At 33.7% G+C, this 22,167-nt stretch overlaps 1 long non-coding RNA gene across 1 annotated transcript in view; it reads right to left on the reverse strand.

The window, feature by feature from the left end:
* The window catches only part of LOC143195204 (uncharacterized), a 68,787-nt gene that overhangs the window by 7,385 nt on the left and 39,235 nt on the right, over positions 1-22,167 (reverse strand). The window lies entirely within an intron of this gene.

Genomic DNA, 22,167 nt, shown 5'->3' on the forward strand with positions numbered 1-22,167 from the left:
ATTTTGATACTACTGTTTTGATCGTCACATAAGCAAGTATAGCGGAATAATAGCGATAAATTAATATCTAAGTCTCTATCTCTATATAATAACTAATATCTATCTAATATTGATATGTGGCAGGTCAATGGTTTCCGACCTACTCTAGCAAAACACATTTTTAGGCAATTTTTTTATTCAACATAGATACACTGATTATAGAGACCTTCCAACTTTGCGATACGATTTTTGTAGTACGATTTGTCCTTTGTTTGAAAATAGGCTTCAGTTTCGGTATCACCTCTTCATTCGACAAAAATTTTTTTTTTTTAGATATATAATTATTTTTGATTTCTTTCTGTAATATATTGTACAGTTGCATTTATTCTACGCTGGAAGATACGCCTCTTCGTTAAAGTGACAATCTTTTCTGACAGTGTAGTCTTCATATCTTCTAGTTTCCGAGGCATGAAAAACACCATCGATTCTGCATTTTTAAAATCAATATTTGGTTTATTTCATTTAATTTTTCCAAGCTCGAACCTCTGCAAAATTTACAACTACAAACTAATTTTGAAAAATGAAAATTCAAGAGAAACCCAGATCTCTAAAATTGAGATCAGGATTGATTTACGAGTTCGCGGTAAATAATGCAAAATGCTTCTTATTTGTTTCTCTTTACTGTTTTTTGTTTCGACTAATGAATACGAGAGATACTATCTTGAGGTTAACTAAGAATTTCATAACGTTGCATTAGAATGAAGTGAAAGATCGCACGGCGATCATCCTGACGTCATCCAGGCGTTTTGGGTGCGTTGGTGAATGTTTTAAAAGGGAAACTGTCCCAAAGATTAGATTGCTAAAAATTGAAATTCATCCCGGGTAAAACCAGCGTTAATTTTTTTTGCAGCTAAATCGTTACGTACAACCGCAAAAGATCGTGATACGACTATCCTTATTGTTTCCTCTATAACGAAGTCATTAGCGATGACTATTGACCAGAAGAGAGATTAGGTGAATCATGCTGCTGTTCCGAAATTACCCTTTCCCGCGAAGTTGGTAATTGAATAGGAAAAAATAAGCTGATGACGCCGGTGCCATTGTGACACATTTTTTTCTGCTTCAGTTATGTCATAAGGTCCTGGTTCGTTAAACGTACCAACCTAAAATTAGCAACACGCCATCAAACCGATTCCGTTATGGGTCTCGTACTTTTTACCTCGCCAAAGTTTTTCGATGAACCGGGCAATGATTGTTCATCGAAAATTCCCAGTTCTATTGTCGGTCCATTTGTTTTTAATGGCCAATTATTTTGTGAGTGTGTGTGCCATTACATTGATTGTCCACAATAATGACACATCTCTGATATCAGCTGTTTGGTTTATTTCTCGATCTAAATGAATCTATGAGTATAAACATAGAATGGTTTATTAAAGGAATTGTCCGCAAATATTAAGCGTTACTGATTTTTCCTGTTTATAATTATATTTAAAAGAGAATTATTTTTAGGGTATATAAGAGGATTGAAAGATCTCAGAATAGTAGCGCATTCTGTTATAATTATCTAATAGTACATTCTATATATCCGAAGTACAGAAATCAATGTATAATGGATTTATGATTTGCACACAATTTTTGGAAATATTTAAATCATCAAAATATGAAATAATTCACTAGAAAATAAATCACAGCAACTTGTAAAAGATACAGCTGCTGGACAATACACAGGAAATTATAAGGTTGAAGCGAACAAAGTCGCAGGAACTTTTATAGAAAATACATATTGAGTTAAGGTCTTATAATATATATAGGTTGTAATAAAGGTGACTTATTGGACGCATTGGATGGGTGGCCTGGGTTTTCAGGGGTAAGCTCTACTGGATGGAAACTCAAACCTAATAAAACAAAATGTTGGAGTTTTATAGAGGTATTAACGATTTGCAAGTATTTTCAGCAAACGGAAAAAAATCTGTAAAAACACTGTCAGCGTATTCATTCATGATTACTTTGCAAGTGACTCAATATATTAACATGAAAATAGAATAGTCACGATAACGATAAACTGAATTAATTAGTAAAAGTATAAAAAGAAACCATATTCCAATTGTTGCATTAAATATATCTGACTTGGGCAGATCTTAAATAAAATGGATCCATATCCCTAATGGATATCCAAAAAAAAACCTACAGGAATATTTCAAACTCCATCGAAAATAATTAAATAATTTTTTCATCAATTCATTTTGATAAAAAAATATTGTTAATGTCACGTCTTGAAATATAAAAAACAGCTGTCCTTTATCTATAGAAAATATCGGCCACAATAAATTATTTTACTAATTAAAATTATTACATTGTTATTTATAGAAAAAATAGGCCATAATATATAATATTATTATCTTCTGTATTATATAATTATCTAATATATTATTATATTATTATCTATAAACACTTTTGGCCACAATATACCACCAATTTATCAAAGTTATTTTCTCATGTACTGTTATGTATATTTGAGCACTTTATATTCTTGGTAATTTCTTGTTACTAGAATTCCATCACGGATACCATACACTGTATCTGTAGTTTTCATTTATTTGTTTTACTTCACATATGATATTTTTTCTCTATACGTCTTGTCAGTAGGTTGGTTGTAAATAGAGTAGTACTTATAGTAGATTCACTTTTCATCCCCAATAAAAATACGACTTAAAAACCATTCACCTTTCAAAGTATTACCCTCAATTCATACGGCAAAAATATAAACTCTTAGAGCATACTCATGTTCTTCTAGCGATTGAGGATTCCCACAAATCTGCAAATTCTGTTGTAAATTCTTTAAAATTAATTTATAGACCTAATTAAATTCAAAATTACAATTATCCTATTAAAAAATTCAGTGAATAAACTAAATTAATATGTAGACCTGGAAACCAAACGATGACATGCAATTAAAAAACAACAACGTTTTCATATTAATTTTCTCCCTAGATAACAAATGAATCACGCGAAAAAATTTCCAACCTTGGTTTCCTCGACCAGCCCGTCACATCGGCTAACACTCAAACAGAGGATCTCTCATAAAGCGCGACGTTTATATACATAAAAAACGATTAATCGTATAAGGCCAATACTTATTCTTCATCCTTCCTATTTTACTACCCAAACGCGAAAAGAATAACAATTAGGTTATGAAGAAAAAACAAAACAAAAAGATGCAGACCGTCCAACGCCAACTGAAATTTCACTTCATTAAGAGGATAGGAGTAGTTTTAAAGTATCAGTAGTGATTCCCATCGAAATAGTTTTCGGTGTTTGTTGAAGGGGATATTGTTGATAATCTTCATTGTTTATACGTTTTCCTAAAGAGTTTAGTAAAAAATATATTACTAAGGCTAATATAAGTATTTAATTATGATAGATGTCAAAATTCGGGTATATCCCCTTAAGGATCGTAAAAATGACGGTTTCAATGACGATTTTATTGTTGAAGTGGATGCATAATATTTAGGTCATGAGCATTTCGGTTGTACAAGTCTAAGTAAACAATAGAAAACCGATTCCAAGGGGACTAGTAATGTTCGGGTATTTTTCGTCTTGGTATTGCATCAAAGGAATTTAAAAAATCATAACAACTCAATGTCAAGTACGTCATGCAATATGACATAAACGGATTTGGAACATTTATTGAGACATGTTGCATAAAAATAAATCGTCATTTATAAACATGCGGTTTGAAGGTTGCAATTTCGTTTTGTTGCAACTATTATTACTTTTTTATTTATTAACTAAAATTAAGACTTTAATTTGCTAATCTTTGAATCTCACTTAACCCAACTGGTTATTATTTAATCCTGCTGTGAATCAATATATGAATCAATAATAATACTGACATAGTTTCCCACGGTCCATGTAATTATAAAAAAAAACGTAACTGGTGAAAAAAAATCAGAACGTAAGGGAAATAGGTTAGAGTCAATTTGAGTTATTTAGTCTTAAGTTTTCTTCCATTAAGCATTGCTGCAAACCTAATAGAGTAGTTAACTATTTTTGACAGACTAATTTATGACAATGCTACATATTTAGTTTACCTGGAATTAAAGTTATTTATACAAAAAAAATCGCTTTTGAAAAAAAAAAATTGGCGTTTCATATAATGATATTTTGAATGCTCGTTAACACGCTCCGAATCTGACAATGTATAAACTAGATAAGAGCTCTCTGGAATGGTGTTTAGGTTGGAGACTAGTTCGAAGTCTGCGTAAATTTGTCCAGATAAACCCCAATTGGTAAAAAGGACTCTAAAGTACAACAAGAAAAAAACATTTGTTTTTTGATTGCACTATACGGTATGTATGAGCATTAGTCTTATTTATACATTATTTTAATAATAATATCAATCATGTGACAGCCTGTAATTATGCATCGCTAGAAACCTTAAACAAATTGTGTATTTTCGTCCGAATGCAGAAAAATCTTAAGTAAGGCGAGAACCAGCTAATATATGTCGCACATCGGTAATTTATTCACGACAATAATATTTTTCTGATGTAAGTATTTACTATTTTAAGTACCTTTAATTAGGTTTAAAGAGTAATTAGCATAATATCGAGGTACATAACATTATTGATAAAATTTGAGGCTTTGGATAATTTATTTTCTTCATTGTTTATATGACTCCCTAAAAATGTTGTTCTTTTTTCAGTAACCAAGTAATGTAAAAATTATATTCAATACATTATATTTTTACAAGATTCGGATGCCAACTAGAGAGAAGAAAATGGGCTTCTAACTGGACTCACTGAAAATTCACTGTTGTTCGCTATTTATATATTTTCAACATAGAAAAAGAGGTATTAATTAAATTCAAGTCTTCATATAGTGACAAAACGCAAACAGCTTGGGCTTAAACTAAACCAAATGTATTGGCTGATGAGGACGTAAACCGAAATTATCATTAGATAACACGGTTTTGCTGTACAAGTCAATACTTAGGCCCATCTGGATCTATGGTATTAAACGGTGGGGTACTACTAGCAAATCTAACATGGATGTCCTCCAAAGGTTCCAGAATAAAGTGTTGCGAGTCATCGTCGACGCCCATATTACGTGCCCAACAAACTGATTCAACGCGATATCCCCTTAGAACCCATAACGAGTGTAATCCGAAGTGCTAGTGCGAAGTACTCTGAAAGACTATTAGTGCATCCCAATGCACTCGCCAAACACAGTGAAGTCCGTAGGCTCAAACGCAAACTAACGAACTGATTACTAGACATATAGAGGGAGATTTAACACTTTCTAAAATAAGTTAGAATGGTCATTAGAATAAGTTTGGATATACTTTAAAATAAGTTAGAATAGTATCTAGAATAAGACTTAGATTATAAGTTGTACAGCAGATCACTTACTAAAGGGATCTTCTACATGTTAGGATGGTTATATTATATAACGAAAAATACAATAATACTTATTGCCCACGGGTAGATTGTTGAAGTTCTAAGAGATTAATAAAAAAAATCAAGTCTTCAACAAGTGCCAGCCAAATCCCGTCATCCCTAGATTGCGAATCGAGGCCTACATAAAATATGGTTTAATATATATCAGGTTAAGAGTAAGTGACATATATTTTATTGAACGATGTGATTTTATCAGGTTTTTACAGCTTGGTCCGTATGTTATGGTAAACAGAAATTTCAAAGATTTTGAATAATATATACAGACAACGTATGAATGAAGTGTCACTGAAGTTAAGTAAAATAAAAGAAATCAAATAGATACCTAGTTGAAGAATTCATAAGAAAACTTCATATATTAAAGCATGTCTAAGAACAGATTTTCTAAAATAATTGTATTCTAAGTATTGTAGTTGCACGTGGTTATAAGTCTGTTAGGCTGTTATTAAAATGAACTTCAAAATCACAATTTGTGCAATTTATTTACCCAAATATTCCAAGGTAATTTGATACAATACGGATTTTTGTGTTGGAATAAATAATACTGTTAATAACATTTAAGATTGGGCCTGATTTTTTTGTTTTGAATTGTGTCCTAATAATTCTCTTCAACTATGAAATATGAAAATTTTGATACCCTGTGAGATACATTTGCATTTGCATCTGTATGTTCAAGTTATCATCATAAAATTTTTCAGTAAGTTTGCCAGTGGAGCAATATTTTTTAACAAACATATGGCATCTGATTTCAATAATACTATTCTCAATGATCCCAACTGGTGATTGTGTAATTGAAGTTATTACCTGCATTTAGTAATTTTCACTTTTCACTGCAGTTTTTACTGTTCTTGCCATTAGTGTGTTATACTCATAGTATTTTTACTTAATATATTTCTTAGAATATCAGAATATATCATGGTTAATGTGTCTGGAATATTCATTCACTTAACAGTTGTGGTTCTCTTTTTAGAATAGTTATCTCAGTTACGAGCTCAGAATATAGTTATTATCAACGATTCGACTCTGGTCAAATATAGGTTATTTGCCTTGATAAATCCCAGTTACATTTTTTCATCCATCATTTCTTTCCGTTGGTTGTACAAACCCATTTTGTTAATTGTGAAACAGATAGATAATCTAAATAATATCGAAGCGCGCTATAAAGTTCAATAGTTGGAATGGGCAATAGATGGTTAGGTTGATTAAAGAGTAAGTGACATCAATGATTCGTAGCTCTTCTGAAAGGTACTGAAATTTTGTGTTTTTATTTCCGGTAAAATCTTAATAAATCCACTTTTAATTTTCAAATAAATATATTTGGTAATCTCTCTATCTACACCAAATTATTACTAGAAATCAATATCTTTTAATTCTTTATTTCAGTCATCTAGCCTATAAATTAATTGCAATCACATTATTAAAAGCTCAGTCTCAAGAGCCGCGAGATAACTTTAATTTGACAAAAATTTAAACAAATAAAGAGAATATCAGGCAATATTAATAATTAAAAATATAACATGATACATTTGTGTGTCATGTGGTTAATGATAGTTTCACCGTCCAAGTAATTATAAAAATAATATAACTGGTAATAATAAGATCAGAATGGAAATTCTTGCCTGTGGACTAACTGGACTTTTTTCGTGTTAAGTTTTGTTCCATTATCTACAACTGCATATTTTTTGCTTTATTTTTCGATAATTAATTGATTAATTGCAAACTTATTATTATATTGTCAGACTAAATAACTTGGTAGTAAGTTAATAATATATAAGTAAAAAATATTCTAAAATTATGCAGCTACAAAATCAGTTTAAGTAGCGATGGCTTGGTGGCACAGTAGTTAAGGCGATAGGACTGTTCTCCTACTATTGCGACGGTCGCAGGTTCGAATCCTGCTGGAGTATGAATGCACTTTGTGCTTGTGACTGTAATTGTCTTTATAGGCAACAGTGAAAAATGGACCAACCATCTCAGTCACGTCAGTAACCAGAGTTAAAGTGGATGCCTTCTGGGAAAGTCTCTAAGTTGATCACTGGCCAGTCATGGCAGTGGTTCGGAACCCACGTTAAACCATAGGTCCAATCCAGACAAAACGTGGTTGGTCAAAAGACGACTCTAAAATATATTAAAAAATATTCAAGTGGCAAATAGAAACAAATGATGAAAATCAATACAAATTGACCGCTAAATATGTTGAATCAAAAGACGAATTAGCATGTAGCATCAAAAATAGAAAATAATCGACCCCTAAACTACGACCTCTCAAAAAAATTAGTATATAATGTAGTATAAAATTGACACTGAAAGCAAATTTAGATTCTACGATATCTCTATAAAATACCTTCAATAATTACTTGGTCTGGTTTTTGTATAAAGCTTTTTAATCGCTAGGAATTTTTAAAAAATGGCAAAAATTAATGTTTATTTTAAGAAATTGGTTTTCCACATTATAATATTGAAACATCACCGTTCCCTACGTAACATATCGCCAATTTTAGCAATATTTACCCAAGAACCGTTCTAAAAAATTCCTAGATTTGATATAACGCACGTAAGAATTTACGTAGCCGTGAGTCAAGAGCATCTGCATGCAGGATGTTTTGGGATAATGACATGATATCATCTTACATCAAACAATTCAGCGTGGTTAAGTAATTAATTACTCAGGAAGAGAGATCCTGAACGTCGCGCAGAGAAAAGGATGTAATAAAAGTGACGCGCTCGTAGAGGGGGGTTTCCTGTCTAATTTAGCGTTGATGTCTTCGACGCTGATGCGGAGCGGGACTAGTCCAGTTGGACGGTTTTTGCGGCTTTTGTGTCGCCGCATCCTTACCGAACGATTGCCGGTTTGTTCATTCAATTAGCGTCGATTTAAGATTTGTTTACATTTAGTAAAGATCGTTCTGATCGTTCGATAATAATGACGGGTTCATTATTTTTTGTTGGTTTAGACGCGGTAACGCCATCGATGGGTTTTTGTTGTGACTAAACAAGATCCTGGCTGATCTCATGTCCAAATAAGTTCATTGAGATGTCAGATGAGGCGATGCTTACATTGTTCCAAACAAAATTATTTGGGAAAATTATTTCCTCAAAAATAATTTAATAAAAAAATTGTTCAACAGAGTGTTTCATATTATACTTGTCCTTACGTGTTGTTTTATGTATGTGTGTGTATAAAATATCCTGAGTGGAATTAATTGGTTTTTATTAAACACTCAGCAAGTTAAACAATAAAAAGTATTGCTCGGTTGCATTTCTCGAGAGATTTCAAGCTTTTGATATGGTGTTGAACTTTAAGTTAAATTGAAAAATATTCTGCCCATCCGCACCTTTAACTACTAAAGTGATATATCACAAATAGATATTTTATTCCGAAACAGAGTAACTAAAACAGTGAACTGCATCCAATATATTCAAGTTGACTGAGTTCCACAGGGCCGTGTTCTTAGCTCATTATTATATCTCCTGTATGCAGCTGATACGCCGACTGATAGGAGGAACAAGGACCTCCTATCACAAGGATCCTATCACAAGGGACCTCCAACTTCATCTCAACAAAATTGATTTGTAGTTGGAAACATAGTTAATCAAGACGAATGAGACAATATCTACACATTATTATTATTAATATCGTTATTAATTATGCACTCACTTGAGCATAAACTGAAGCAGATGTATTGGCTCATTGGCTGTATAAGTCAATTCTTAGGCCCATGTGGACGTATGGTATCGAACTCTGTCAATTCGATGATCTGATGACTGATCAATCCCTAAACATAGCCATCCTTCAAAGATTCCTCAAACTAATATGATACGTGCCGTGAACACAATTCATTAATTCGATATCCGCGGGGATACCATAACGAGTGTGATTAGAAGTACTTGTGTAGAGTACTCTTAAAGGGTTCCAGTACACCCGAATGCACTCGTCAAATAATTAAATATGCGCGATGTCAGTGAATTTCGTAATTAAAAGTGTTAACTACCATCAAACCTGATTAATAAACACATAGAACTTTAATGAAACTACTAATATATGAGTTTGTACAGAAGATCACTTATTGAAGAACTCTTTTACACGTCGTTGTATAACATATGATAAATCCCATCAAATACTTATTGTAACAGTAATGTTTGATCTGGGTATAGAAATCGAAAGCAATGGAGATGGAAATGAATGCCGGAACTGGAAAAAAAATAGAAATACCAAATTCATTAGTTAAAACGAAGTATCAAGTCAATCTAAAATAGAAGTTTACAAAGCTATTTAGAAACCAAAATTCTCTAAGTACAAGATGTGGAAAAGCGACGACCGACCGAAAACACCGACCGAAGGAAGCAGACCGAGCCGACACAGAAAAAATGGATAGTGTACATGGAGAAACAGAGAATAGACAATAACCATGACACATCTAAACCACTATTTCAAAAAGTATTTAAAAGAAAAAAAGTTAAGTAAAAGAGTTTTTTTGTTGTTTAATTAATACATTGTTATAACATTGTATGATAACTTAAATCTAGGTATATAACTAGGAGGACCAATCGGCACTATCTCAGTCTCTGGCGAAATAATGTTTATGCATGTCACTGATGGAATTTTTTATTATATGCACCTCACTACACAATACTACACAAGATTCTTCTGAATCTGTGTCCTGCTGTGGTGGTATTCAAAAGTTGCACTATTTCAATATTCTCATGAGAATGGAGTCTTTGCTCATGCCCCCTTGCAATTCTCTTGAGTTCTTTACTGACTGTGGGTATCTGAAGATCTCGATGTAGGTAATCAGTCCTATAGTATTTGACTGTGCCCACAATACCTCTCAGGACTTTGTTCTGAAAAATTTGTATTTTGTTTATGTTAATCTGCAGAACAACCCCATAATTGAACTCCGTATGTCCATATAGGTTTCAGCATTTGCTTATATAATAGAAATTTATTATGTACAGATAATTGTGATTTTCTTCCAATTAGCCAGTAAATTTTCCTATATATGAATTCCAGTTCTTTTCTTTTCTTCTTTATATATTCCTTCCAGCGAAGTTTTGCATCAAGATTTATTCCGAGATATTTAGCGTTGTTGCTTATGGAATGATAGTATTATTTAATGTTATTGGTGCTTGTACGGTCTGACTGTAGGTGAACTGCACATGCACAGATTTACTTTCATTAATTTTTATTTTCCAATTTGTGTCCAATTATTTATATTGTCACTTGCCTGTTGTACTTTTCGTGAGGCTTCTTCACTATTATATCCGACAGCTATAATCGCAGTATCATGAGTAAATGTAGCCATCGTAATATTCTCCATTTGTGGCATATCACAACTGTAGAGTAGATAAAGGCTTGGCTAAAGGCATTGGCACCAGTACACTTCCTTATGGTACATCAGCTTTAGCTTCTTTTATTGTAGAGTAAGCTTCTTTTTGTTTGACTCTAAATAATATATCAAAACCCCAGGGTCATACGATAGCTGTATTTGAGGATGATGCAGCAATGTGTGGGTAAAAATCAAGAAGTATCCATAAATAGACTATGGGTTGCTAGCCATAAATTAATATATTAGGCAAAACAGCAGGGAATAAAATTAAATGAGCTAAAATATGTTTCTATTAATTTCACCAATAAGAAACTAAATAGTCCACCAGTATAGAAATCGAATAGTGCTATAGTATCATATGTAAATAGTACTAAATGTTAGGTATGACACTAGATGTTAAATTAAAATGGAACTAGCATGTCAAAAAGAAATAAGCGGAACTCAAAATAAAATATAATTAGATATAAAGGCTCCAAGGAAGAAAATCCAAAATACCAATTCACAATAAGATACTACTCTACAGGTGTTCAAACCAATATCACTGTAAGGTAAAGAGCAGTGGGGCTGTACCGAGGATAGCAATGTAAAGAAAATTCAAATATTCCAGAACAAGTAATTGCGTAACGCAATGGACGCACCTTGGTATGTACACAATGAAGATTTGCATCACGACCTGAAAATTCCTAGAGTTATAGAAAAAATCAAAAGTTCACTGGAAAATAAGAAGCCTGGTTGCACCAGACGCATCAACTACTACATGGACGACACTATGCGCGCAGACTGAAAAAAACTAAACTCTGAGAACTTGTGTGATAGTGCGACAGTGAAGAGGTATAAGGTGTGAGATCGAAATTATAGATTGTTGATGAATCGACTATAGGGTGTAAATTTTAGTAATAATTAGCAGTAAATTAACGTTTGTCTCGGAGACCCATTTTAATAATAAATAAATAAAAAATAATTTTTAAAACAATATTTCTTTAAAAAAATATTGACCTGAATAGTCTAGATCAATCGTTCTTACGATTACGAGGAATGTGTCTAACCGCTTACACAATTCGCCAATACACTAACTAGACAAAACTGCCATAAACATGTATCTGTAAGAAATACACACATTTTTCTACAACATAGAAGGCTGTTAAATATTTAACAAATAAAACAGTCGCAAGCGGCTATAAAGTTTCATGACCTACTCAGATTTGAGTAGGAGCCGATTTTTTTCTGCAGTTCATCTCGCAGAAAACGAACGAAAATCGTCGCAAACACGTGACTGGTAGCACGAGATGTGCAGTGGCGTGCATTAGTTTCTACGTGCTAACATGGGTGTCGTAACTGTGACCGGCGAGGAACCTTTTGAAGACAGGACACATGGACAAATGCCTGTCGCATAACAAATCGAGAGCGATATCGACGTATTCACGCGTTTAGAGTGCGGTTTTCGGGCGCCACTTTAAAAACCGCGTTCAGTCGCTAACCGGTAAATAAAATATTATTTCCTGGGCTTCTTATTGATCGCGCACGACACAGCAATCAGTTAATAAATATAACAAGCCACTATCTAGAATCTAGAGGCGATTAATCTTCTAAAAATGTCGTTTCGGACCGGACGGATTTTGCGGTTATCGTTCGACACTCCATCATTCCGACATCGTTGGAAATATTTGTGTACAATAAATGTGTTAGGTCTTCACGCCTATAAATTTCTGAGTAAATGGAAGATAGAATCACCTGCTAATATCCGCAAACATTTCATTCCGAACACATTGAATTCATGCATATAATTGAATAAAATATTTTCCTAATTAAAAGGAATGATAACGTAAAATTATACCCTATATGAGTATTGAATGTTCTGCGGTTTAAATATGACTAACCGACCGTACATGCATAGTATATACATATGAATTACAATTTTTAGCGGGAATTATTCATTGAACAGTTTATCTATCCGCAACGATTTAAAGAATTCATCGTGTAAAAAGAGAAATGGAAAATCACACGATAACATAAGAGGTTATTGTACAACAACCTGATTCAGATCAGCATAATGTGTGGAAGTATTCTGGGAAATAATTGAGGTTTGTAATAATGTAATATGGATGTTATATATTCTTAAGAAATAATTGGTATTTTGCATATATAACACATCACTCACTTCCTTCAAAAGTGATATATTCAGTCGAACGCTGTATTTTTGTATTCTTCTGTATGTTCTTCTGCTGTATTTCTTCTCCTCTAATCTCCTTACCACAGCCAGATCCTGCCAAAATACTCTAACGCACTAACCCACATAACAGGTCAATTGAAAAGTCCCCAGCCTACCATAGTAAAACCCATTTTATTGGCAACATTAGTTTCTTCCCCTTCAAGAGATACACTGATTATAACTACCCTCCAACTTTTCGATATCATTTTTGTAGTACGATTTGTTCTTTGCTTCAAAATAGGCCTCAGTTTCGGCGATCACCTCTTCGATGAAAATTTCTTCCCAGTGAGCATTCTTTTGAGATCCGAGAATAGGAAATTGCCGCTGGAGGCCAAATCTGGAGAAAACGGTGGATGAGAAAGCAATTCGAAGCCCAATTCATGGATTTTTGGCATCATTTTCACTGACCTGTGACAAGGTGTATTATCTTGGTGAAGCAGCACTTTTCTTCAAACGCGGTCGTTTTTCGACGATTTCGTCCTTCAAACCGTCCAATAACGCTATGTAATAGTCGCTGTTGATAGCCGTTTCATTTTCAAGGTAGCTAATGAAAATAATTACATGCGCATCCCAAAATACAGACGCCATAATCTTTCCAGCCGACTTTTGCGTTTTCACACGATTTGGAGTAGGTTCATCGTGTACAGTCCACTCGTATTACTGTCGATAGGACTTCGGAATAAAATAATGTTTCATCCAATGTCACATATTGACGCAAAAACTCGGGTTTATTACGCTTGATCATCTTCAAACACTGCTCCGAATCATCAACACTCGTCGCTGTTTTTGGTCAAAAGTGAGCTCGTGCGGCACCCATGTTGTCCAAAGCTTTCTCATACCCAAATATTCGTGAAAAATACGATGTACACGTTCAGTTGATATTTTTAGAGTATCTGTTATTTTATTAAATTTCAATTTACGGTCATTCAAAATCATTTTATGGATTTTTTTAATGTTTTCGTCGGTAACAACCGCTTTTGAGCGTCCACTGCGTTCACCGTCTTCGGTGCTCATTTCACCACGCCTAAACTTAGCATACCAATCCTTGGTGATTGATTTTCCTAGGGCAGTCTCCGGAAACTCGGCATCAAGCCAAGTTTTTGCTTAAAGTGTATTTTTTCCTTCAAAAATCAATAATTTAGCAACACTGGAAATTCCTTTTTATCCATTTTTTTCACAATAACAAAAGTTGCCTCACTCAAAATGCTATAATTCACAAACTAATGATCCGACATCTTTATACACTCAAAATTTATACACTCACTTTATATACTTTTGAGAGTTAGGGCTAACCAAAAAACATATGGATTTATTTCTAGTAGTGCCATCTATGTGTCAGGCCGGGGATATTTCAATTGACCTGTTATACTAAGATACAAATCCTTTTACGAGACTCCTTCGTTAATGTCCTCATTGTGGCTCTCCACGCTCTGTGTATCATATACCAAATGAGAACCCTTACTATATTTCAGACTTGTTAACCTCGAAAAACCTACCCAAGCACCTCAATCTATAACATGATATCTGATCATGAATTTTGCTATTCAAATTCACCTGTCTTTGTATACCTGTACACCTTTCGTATACTATGATCGTAGTTGCCAAATAATATATAATATGTGTGAGGGCGACAAAAAAAACTACTTAAAAACAATATTGAAGTGTACATTTATGAATTATTTCCTTCAATATAAAAATCTAATTAATACAGATTTGGAGTTGGGGATACTTTGGAGGCGTACCTTAGTCTAAGAGACCTGGACAATTTGACATACTTCCTGAAATCAATTAATATCTTCCTTTATGGCCTTTTATTGAAGCATAATGTGTTAAATATATTCTCATGTATTAATTTATTCTGATTACTAATTTATTTCACTTTGTTGTGTAGTAGTTTCCTTTATAGTTATAATTCGGCATTATTTTAATTGCATTCATATTTGTTGTAAGTAATACAGTCAAACATCTTGCCATGTTAAACTCAGGTGAAAGCCACGTATCAAAACATATGAAGAGCTGAAGCAGGAGCATAAAAATATACTGGTCAGTGGGTAAATCTTTAGCTCTATCAGCATATAAAAAGATTTTGCATAGCCAACCAGTCTTCAAGCTCTAGGTTTCAAACCTGTGTGGGCATGAAGAAAGAAAAAAAAGCAAATAAAACATTGTACTAGGATTTAAAACAAGATACTGCGAGGTATTTTAGTTCCTCCTGATACATTCGCAACAACAATCTACATAATAACCTGAAGGTAATAACTACTGAAAACGTTATCAAGCGCTATAGCCAAAAATATGAACAGAGGCTTCACCAGAACATCAATGTTGAGGTCGTCGAGGTCCTAGATAATAATGGCTTAGTCTTAAGATAAAATAGAGTAAAACCATTTAATTTAGTTCGGTCAAATTATTAGTTAAACTCGATGCATATTAAAAACAGTGAAAAATTAGCACAAAAACAAATAGCTTAATAGTGTTAATTTACTAAATATCCGTAATAAATAATAAAAAAAGCTATCGAAAAATCACTCTACGAATCTTCTACGTCACGAAAAAATCTAAACGTCGTCTTAATAAGAACCAAAAGTTCACCGGTTTCTTTAAAATTAAATTTTTCCCAGGCCCGTGTTTCTATTTCTGAACAAAACAAACCCAAAAATATCCTCAACCTTAATTAATTATGTTTGATCACAGCGGATGATTCATTGAACGAGTGCTGGTATACCATTTACATTAATTAAAAGAATAGCAGTTTCACTAGGAGGTGTAGCGTTTCGATTTTTTTTTTTCGACATTAGTTGCATCACTGGCCGACCCGTTAGCGCTCAGTCACAATCAATTGACGTCAGAGTGTCTCGATGGCCTTGAAGTTGAAACTATTTTATTCCGAAGCCGTGGTCGGGTTTAGGCCGTGATACTTTTTGTCGGTAGAGGTAATTCGTATTTTCTAATGTGTCATAAATATTAGATGCTTAAGTCCGCAAAGTGAATTGTACTCGGGCGAATTACAAACACAAAAAAAAAACGACGAAGAAGGATATCCTCGAGCTCCTGGTCAAAGACCGACGTCTAATGCTTCCCGTTAAAAACAAAAATCAGAAAAAATCTGCTTCATCATACTTATTTTACTAATTAAAATATAAGCACGACAGCTTTGTTTTAAGAACGAAGTTAATCATTTTGATTAAAAGCGTTATGTTGGTCAAACAATTAAATTAAATTGTTTTATTTTTTTGTGGCCCCTGATTTAATACAAGATTTCAGTGATGGTTAGTTTAAGGTTTAAAGTTTAATTATGGTAAAGATTTCAAGTATTAAATTGTTCACCATAGTTATAATATACTAAAAGTTTAATCCGTAAATAGAAAAGGTCGCTCAAAATTGTTTTTTCTAAATGTATATCTATCTATATGGACCTATGAAATTCAGTAAAAACATTGAAAATGCTACTAAGTTTTATTTTAATAAAGAGTAAATAAAGGCCAATAATTTACGGCACTGTTAAGACAAATTGTAAACTGGTCGGTAAAAACTAGTAATAATATATTAATAGATACAAAAATTAGTGAAATATTTCGGCGTTTATACACGTATTTTAGTGCTTTTTTTATTTATAAATTGTATCCTAAGTAGATACCCAGAAATTATCTAAAATACGTTTCCACATCTAATATTATCTCTGATGATTTATAGCAACAACTAACTACAATTATATATATATATATATATATATATATATATATATATATATATATATATATATATATATATATATATATATATATATATATAGAGTCTCCTTTTACTAACTATAGGTTTATCTGGACTGGGCCTAAAGTTTAATGTGGGCTCCGAACCACGGTCCTCAGCATTAAGCCTACCGACTGGCGAGTGACTAACTTTAGAAATCATCCCAGAAGACATCCGGTCTTACCCAGCCTGGTTACTGGTGTGACTGGGATCATTTTCCTTGTCGGATTTTACACTCGTACCTAGAACATTCACCAAATTTAAACAATCACAAACATATATATATATATATATATATATATATATATATATATATATATATATATATATATATATATATATATATATATATATATATTTTTTTTTAAAGTCTCCTTTTACTAACTAGTAGTTTATCTGGACTGGGCCTAAAGTTTAATGTGGGCTCCGAACCACGGTCCTCAGCATTAAGCCTACCGACTGGCGAGTGACTAACTTTAGAAATCATCCCAGAAGAAATCCAGTCTTACCCAGCCTGGTTACTGGCGTGACTGGGATCATTTTTCTTGTCGGATTTTACACTCTTACCTAGAACATTCACAAAATTTAAACAATCACAAACATAAATTACCACCATGCCCCAGTAAGATTCGCACCCGCGGCTATCGCAACAGTAGGAAGACCGCCCCGTCGCCTTTACCACGCGCGACCAAGCCGGCGAAAAATAAAATTGTTTTATTTTATATATCCTATTTTTACGTCTGCTTCTTTTAACCAATTTGTTTTACAACGTATATTATAATATTTATTCTATCGGAGATATTTCAAATTTTATGCCTAATATAAATTTACAAGTTATAGTTATATGAATCTTTTAAGGGTATCAACGAATAGAGCCATTTTTCTTATCTTCAGAAGGAGTCTAGCGCTGCTCAGACAGATCAGCCCTTAAATGTCGGAACAAGTAGTAATCAGAAGAACCAAGATCTGGAGAATACGGCAGGAAGAGTAACACTTCCTATTTTAATATCTTCAAGTGTGTTATCACTGGTTTTGTAACATATGATCGAGCGTCGTTATTCTGACGAATAGCATTGTTGTGTCTTGTATTCCAACCATTTTTCGTACAGCGCTCAGCTCAAATGCAACAATTGTAATCGACAGTGATTTTTTAATTGAAGGTTTCATTAGGTTTTAGTTGCTGATAATATGATACGCCAAGCTTATCCCGCCAAATACAGAGCTGGGAGCCATGGATATTCGGCTTTACAGTTGATGCTGATGTATGACCAGATGGTTCCCATGATTTTTTCGCTTTGTATTTTAGTAATTTATTCATTTTTCATCGTCAGTAACAATACAACGCAAAAAATCGAGTTTGCCGTTTCAATATCTCTTGGCTTCAATCCATATGGCATGGTGTGTAATTCCCATGTTCTTCAAACGACTGAAAAGTTTCTTGTGTTACATTCTTATGTTTTACATGGATTATTATCCAGTAATGCCTTCAAGTCCTGGTCTTTAATGTTTTTTTGCAAAGCATATGCGATTTACTCTGTACATATTCAGATCTTTTCAAAGCACTGAAAATTATTTTTGTTCCCATTTCCACGAGGTGACACATATTAAAATGTGAAGCTTCAATGAAGTCAGCGAGACTTCGACATGAAGTTGGTTACAAATATATCAAGTTGGTTATAATTATATCCCTTAAAATTAATTTACAAGCCCGTACTTATTCATAAAATAATGAAAAATATGTATGTTCAACTCGTAATGAGTGAGATTATAAAGATTTTGGCAAAATGTTTTACCCATACAAATTAATATGTCTGCGTTCTAACATCAAACGAAAACCGAAGAAACGAAGTACGTCTGGTAACGTAGTATGAGGCGAGAATATTAAAGAAGGTTTTTTAAACAATTCGTCCGTTTGTAACTTTAATAACCGATGAGTTTGGCGACCTTGAATATCCATTCCCATTCATACGAAACTTCCAAGTTCCCATCTGACGACAACGAAAGAAAGAAAAAACACAAAACAAGCAGAAAATCATAAATTGGCCACACGTCGTCCGTATAACAAAATAATAATGAGGTCAAATACACCTTTAGAATTTCTTCTGCCGATGATTCAGTTCGAAAACTCGACGTTGTCTTACGATATATTGCACAAGGTCGTTCAAGTTTTGGAATTTGGTTCCTGTCTGATATCGAAATCTTCTCCGAAATTAACTGTACTATGAATGTTTTGGTTCTTGTTTTTTTTTCGTCTTCTATCAGTTCCGATATATTTTCAACGCGTAATACCTTGGGTATTTCGTCGGTATTATGCATCTCGGATCTCCGCAGGTACCGTGTCCTACTTTTCGGTTTCCTGCTTACACAACGTTAGTAATTCGTTATTAGTGTCTATTTGTGTTTGATGTCACATATGCATATTAATATTGCATTAAAATAGTTTTTCATGTATATATATATATATATATATATATATATATATATATATATATATATATATAGGCCTCAGTTTCGTCGATCACCTCGATTTCGATTTATTCGACGAAAATTCCCTCTCAGCGAGCATTCTTTTGATATCTGAGAACGGGAAATAGCCGCTGGGGGCCAGATCTGGAGAATATGGTGGATGAGGAAGCAATTCGAAACCCACTTCATGGATTTTTGACATCGTTTTCAGTGACTTGTGACACGGTGTATTATCTTACTGAAGCAGCACTTCCTTTTTCTCCAAATGCGGCAGTTTTTTGGTTTCACACGGTCCAATAACGCTATGTAATAGTTGCTGTGGATGGTCCTTCTTTTCTCAAGGTACTCATTGAAAATTATTACATGCGCATACCAAAATACAGACGCAATAACCTTGCCAGCTGACTGGCGCGTTTTCCCACGCTTTGGAGTGGGTTCATCGTGTGCAGTCCACTCGGATGACTGTCAACTGGACTTCGGAGTCAAATGATGGAGCAATATTTCATCCATTGTCACATATCGACGCAAAACTCGGGTTTATTACGCTTGATTATCTTCAAACACTGCTCCGAATCATCAACTCGTCGTTTTTGGTCAAAAGTGAGCTCGCAGGACACCCACTTTGCAGAGAGCTTTCTCATACATAAATATTGGTAAATGATATGATGTACACGTTCAGTTGATTCCAATCTATGGTCATTCAACATCATTTTGTGGATTTCTTAAATGTTTTCGTCGGTAACAACCTCTTTGAGCGTCCACTGCGTTCACCGTCTTCGATAATCATTTCACCACGTCTAAACTTAGCATACCAATTCTTGATGGTTGATTTTCCTGGGGCAGTGTTTGGAAACTCGGCATCAAGCCCAGTGTTTGCTTCAACTGTATTTTCCCCTTTAAATATATATCCACCGATCGGCCTGTTTTTTTGGTATCTTATTTATGAAATGAACAACAATTCTGAAGTCTTTACTCGTATTCCGGTCGTTTTGCATCGAGTAATGTCTTCAAAATCCTCGCTCTTTTTCTTCAATGTCAAATTAAAACAAAAAGAGAAAATTTCCCACAAATGTGATTTACCCGATACAAGGACAAATATATTCAACGCTAAAAAAGAATGTTGAACATGACATTCTGGAAAGTGAAGCCTGTCGTGCGGGGCCTTAACATAAAGGCTTCTTCTGAAGGCTATTTCCTTTTTTTCCATAAATAAAACGCGTTATTTATTTGATTACATTTAATTTACATTTACATTTGAATCTAGACAATTTGCTTATGTCTCAGGCAATATATGGATACCATTCCAAAGTACAGTTACTCCTTTGGGTTAAACTATTCGCACAACGTTGCACTCAAGTTCAAGCGTTCAAGCGTTTTGTAATTTCAACACATGATTGACTAGTTTTACTACATAAGGCGGTTGTAATGCTGTAAAATAAAATTCAGAATGACCTTATCATGTCTTTCAGCGTATTATGAACGTTTTTGCGATCAATGCCTAATTCAATGCCTAAAATGATTGATTTGTTGTTGGTAGAAGTTAATATTAACTATTTTTCCAGATTTCAACAGTTCATAACATACCACATCAACCTGGACTCACCAAGCACAGCGCATGGCCTTGTAATTAAGCGATTTAACGTTGAGGTCGATAAGCCGGTTTGACCAGGTAATAACCATGATTTTTCGCTTTTGATTTACGAATTAAATCAGTTCTCTATCTTAAACAGTATTTCATTAACGATTTTTCGATTTTCCAATTGCCTGTCATTCAATACAGGCTTCACCTATTTTAACATCTTTTAGATCTTTGCTATTGCTTGTAATCGATCACATTCAACTTTTTTGCTAATTGTTTTTCAGTTTGTGTTGAGCCTGCATCCGATAACTACTGCAATGCCTCATCTTCAAACGTTTTCGACCCTCCAGAGCGTTCTTTGTCTTGATCCTTAAAATCGCCACATTTGAATTCCCAAAACTACGTTTCACATGTTCTTGCAGTTGGACCATCCTCACCGTAAATCTCTAATCTATTATCCGTTTTCAGGTACGCAACACTGTCGATCTTTCTGAAAGGATGTGTTGAAAGAATAAATTTGGTCTGGCAGCGATTCAAACATCAATCAATTTTTCCACTTCTTCAGAAGAGGAAGCACTATGTCTGGTGAGTACGCTGCGTATGGCGGAATATTCTATTCGAGCGGTACCAGCATATCCTTCACAACTTTTCCAACGTGCGGCCGGGTGTTATTTTGTCGGAAGATGATTTTCCAACTGTTGCTGGATGTCATTTTCTTGTTCCTTTTCCAACAATCTGTCATTCATTTTGGATAATTGACGTTGGCAGCTACAGTTTCATTAGATATTTTCAGTTAGTACCTAATAAACAGGGGCAGTCTACAGTTTTTTCACGTGAGGCAGTGCGGCAGATTCACTTTTCATAGCCAACGACAATACACCACAAAAAAAACTGTTTTTTTGCACTTTAACATATTTGTTTTTAATTGAAAAATAGAATGTTGGAATATTGGTCGTTGGAAACATATACGTTCTCTGTGGCTATATTGATACTTCGTGTTTTTAACAATAATAAAAAATATCCAATATATCTTCTAGCTACCATCATAAGCGTACCTAATTTTTTTTATATAGATTTTCTGTAATCTACACCCGGCAAGCTACCTCTGTTCTTCAATTATCTTTAATAATGATGCAGCAAAGTAAATGATCTTTAATCACCTTTGATAATCTAATATTAAAATTTATTAGTAGTAAATTTCAACAAAAATATTCTCAAGACAGAATCACTCGTATGCGCATTTCCGTTTAACGATTTGAAATTGTTCACAGCTTAAGGTAGGCCCAAGAGAAAAAAAGTTTGATAATAGTCTATGTCAAAACCCACAAATCAGCTTTCTACCAGCGCACGTGTTTCGTCAATTTTTTTAGTCCGCCCTGTATAAATCAATGAAATGAAAGA

This window comes from Rhynchophorus ferrugineus, unplaced genomic scaffold (genome assembly GCF_030347505.1).
Source record: "Rhynchophorus ferrugineus isolate W39M unplaced genomic scaffold, kcgeb_rfMv2 rfM4, whole genome shotgun sequence".
NCBI lineage: Eukaryota > Metazoa > Arthropoda > Insecta > Coleoptera > Curculionidae > Rhynchophorus > Rhynchophorus ferrugineus.